The sequence below is a fragment of the Rhinolophus sinicus genome, chromosome 3, assembly GCF_057876585.1.
Source record: "Rhinolophus sinicus isolate RSI-liver-muscle chromosome 3, RSI-T2T, whole genome shotgun sequence".
NCBI classification, from domain to species: Eukaryota; Metazoa; Chordata; class Mammalia; order Chiroptera; family Rhinolophidae; genus Rhinolophus; species Rhinolophus sinicus.
In genome coordinates, this window is record NC_142503.1 from 54514268 (window position 1) to 54518473 (window position 4206).

Here is a 4206-nt window from a genome sequence, read left to right on the forward strand (position 1 = left end):
TAGCGTGGCCACAGGATTCCCTCCTGAGGATTGAGAGACCCCAGGCCCACACGAGCCTCTCTAGATGCCTACTGATGCTGGAAGAGGAGCACCCACAACATTAGGTCATGAAAATCAGTGGGGATTCTGACCATCTTTGTGGGATGGTGGACTTCAAGCAACCCAGACATCCTCTTAAACTGACCACAACAGCATCACTCGCTCACAGGCACTCACCTTGGCTCCAGCGGAGAGACAGTACCTCTGGGGATGTCCAAGGCATACAGGGGGCAGACTGAAGTGTGTGGCTTTGCATCAAGGGCTGGAGGACAGTCGCCATTATCCCTGTTAGAGAGCTTCCTCCCAGTGCAGCCAACAGGTAGGCGCCATCTTGCCTGTGTTGAGCCTGCCCCCCACAGGACAAACTTGAATCTGATTGGCCTGGTGAGCTCCACTTACTCCATGCTGCTGACTCACTGGTACCTTACCCTATCCAACTTGCCCAAAACCAGAGGTACTTTCCCCCAGAGCAGCCAGCCCTACCAACATTGCACTCTTTCTGGAAAAACTATCAGTCCACAGGACACAGGCAGGCTGTAGCTGGCCTCATTGTGCTTGTCTGACACTTTTGCTGAGTAGCTCCAAGCTTAGCACTGGCACCAAACCAGAGTCTACATTACCCTGTTGACCACAGTTCTTCCCACTCTAGTGACTCCTTGGGACCCTGCCTCACCCAACTCATGTACTTCATGAGGCTTTATCAAGGGCTAAAACTTGGAGCCAGCAGGTGGCAGCAGGCCTCAGGTGTTCTGGCTGTTTGCAGAGCTACCCCAGATCTGGTACTGGTGGCAACCATCCTCAGTTCGCAGCATGGCCTCAACCACTCACCTCCAGGGTTAACACAGGTGAAGGAAGTAGACATACAAGTCCAGGAAGTGCAAAGATTCCCAAATAAGATAAACCCAAATAGGCCCACACCAAGACACATTATGATTAAAATGGCAAAGTTTAAAGACAAAGAGAGAATCATAAAAACAGCAAAAGAAAGGCAACTAGTAACTTATAAGGGAGCTTCCATAAGATTAAAAAAAATCAAAATTATGAATAATAAAATGGCAATAGCTACACATCTATTAACAGTTACTTTCAATGTAAATTGATTAAATGCTCTACTCAAAAGACATAGAAGAGCTAAATGAATAAGAAAACAAAACCCTCACATGTGCTGCCTACAAGAGAATCACTTCAGATTGAAACAGACAGAGAGATGGAAAATAAAGGGATGGGAAAAAGATATTGTATTGAAAAAAAAAAAAAAAAAAAAAAAAGAAAAAAAAGCTGGGGTAGCAATACTTATATCAGACAAAATAGACTGTAAAACAAAGGCTATAACAAGAGACAAAAGAAGGACCCAGTAATTCCGCTTCATGGTATTTATCTGAAGAAACCCAAATGCTACTTTGAAGGAACGTGTGCATTCATATGTTCATTGCAGCATTGTTTACAATGGCCAAGATGTGGAGGCAGCCTGGGTGTCTGTCGATGGAAGAATGGATGAAGAGGAGGTGGTGCATATGTACAATGGAATATTGCTCAGCCATGAAAGGGAATGGGTTCTTGCCATCTGCGATGCCATGGATGGACCTGGAGGGTATTGTGCTGAGTGGAGCGTAAGACAGAGACAGACAGATGCAATGTGATTTCGCTTATCTGTGAAATCTAAGGAACAAAATAAACAAACATAACAGTAACAAACTCATAGATACAGAGACCATATTGATGCTTGCCAGATGGGAGGGAGTTTAGTGTTGAGTAAAAAAGGGGAATGGGATTAAGAAGTGCAAATTGGTTGTTACACAGTAGTCATGGGGATGTAGGGCATAGCATAAGGAATATAGTCAATAATATTGTAATAACTACGTATGGTGTCATATGGGTACTAGATTTGTTAGGGTGATAGATGGGAGGAAGTTGGGGCGCAGATTGAAAAAGGTGAAGGAATTAAAAAGTAAAAAGTTGTAGTTACAAAATAGTCATGGGGACAACAAGGATTATAGTCAATAATACGGCAATAACTATGTGTAGTGCCAGGTGAGTACTAGACTAGTCAGGGAGATGATTTCTTAAATTATATAAATGTCTAACTACTATGTTGTACACCTGAAATTAATATAAAATAACATTGAATGTCAACTATAATTGAAAAATTTTTAAATGGAGGAAATGGTGAAGGGGAATAAGAGATTGAAATTTCCAGGTATAAAACAAATACGACATGGGGATGTAATATACAGCATAGGGAATATAGTCAATAATGTTGTGATAACATGGTATGGTGTCAGATGGTTGCTGGACTTACCATGGACTTATCACTTATTTAGGTATATACATGTTGAATAACTATGGTGTACACCTGAAACTATAATATAATATTGTATGTTAGCTATATTTTAATAAAAATCATAAAATTAAAAAATATGAATATAAATAAATATTTTAAAAATATATTTTTTACATTTTAGAGTAGTTTTAGATGTGCAGAAAAGTTGCAGAGATAAAACAGGGATTCCTTTTATACATGTTGGTGGGTGTTTTTACACCACAGAAATCAGCAAATGCTAAAATCAGTTCACTACCCCATCACCACTCTCCGCACTCCAGCCCATTTTAAACACTTAGCATCATACTACTGCTTAAGCATACAAAACTGCTTATACAGGATGTTAACATTTCTGACTGGAAAAGTTAAAATTTCACTTCAAAGATATTTTCTAATTTTTGGCAGACGTTTTGTTTTGGTCACATTCTCACTTAAAAATATTCATTTTAGGATATATATTCTCAAAGGTTGAAAGATGGAATAAAATGCTAGTTCCTCCTGATACATTTTAAGTCACAGTGAATATAATGGAAACAAAGAAAATGATGTCTCTATTTTATATTTTACATATCTAAAGAGAGATACTAGATAAATTTGATCTGAAAAATTCTGTAGAAGCCCAAACATGCTCAACCTAAGCCTCTAGGTACTAATGTATTGTAATGCATTTATTTTTTATGACATCCTTACATGAATAGAAGTTTTACTGCAACCCATAATGGAAATTAACTTAATATTTATTTCATTATAGTTTAATATGTCTACATTTCTATCTTGGAGATTTTATGACATAATCAAGTATTTTAAAGGTTTTAGAAAGGGCACTAACGGATTTCTATTTAGGAAACAAAAATACCTGCCAATTATAAAAGCCACGTTACATGTAAAATCAGTGTGAATTTAGATGATTCTAATCAACTCCTCAAAACAAGGGCATTTCTCACTTCACCCAAAGTAACATTTTCCTCCTACTTCAGTTAACAATGATCTCTCCTCCTATGATTTATTGGTACTCTCCCCAACCTCTCCAAAAGAAAAAAAGAAAAAGAAAAAAAAAAAAACCTATTTATTTGGCACTTAACACAACACCACAAGACCTGTATTTGCAAGGTTGGTTTTAGGGTTTCTAAGAGAGCTCCTGTTCTGTTATGAATTTCTTGCTTCAATATTCATCTTATCATGTTATTTCATTTCTCTTACATAGACTTCTTAGAATCTCAAATTCCAGAGTATCATATGGTTTGAAGAGATTTTAAAGATTTTTCCAACACCCATTTGGTGATACCCTCTTAGAAAGTCTCCTCCTTGTAACTGCATAGTCACTGAGCCAGAGTTGACTTCAAGGGGGTGTGACCTGTGCAGTTTACACAGGACTCTGTGCTCAGAAGGACCTCCCACTTGGTTTCATGCTCATCTGTTGTGTCTTGAAAGTCTTAATTTTTGAACAATGGGTCCTGAATTTTATTTGGCGTTGGACCTGTAAATTGTGTTGCCAGTTCTGCATCCAGTGGTTGATCACTTGAGGACATAGACTATATCTTTCCTTTCTTTATAATAATCAGTTGCTTAGATTGTAATTATTGCCCATTAAATATTTTCTGATCGTATGGAAAAATCTCCCTGCCAAAACTTACTGATCCCATTAAGGAAGATAAAGAGTCTATGGGCTGTGTACCACCTCTTTGAATGCAGAACACTTTCACAGTGGTAATGGCTTTCACTATGTAATTAAATGGTTGATGGTGGCCACATAAAAAAGAGCCTTTTGGGGTAAATGCATATATTGCATTATTTTACAAGGTAACTAAGACAATTTTTTACTATGCTAAAAAATTAATGTTTTAGAC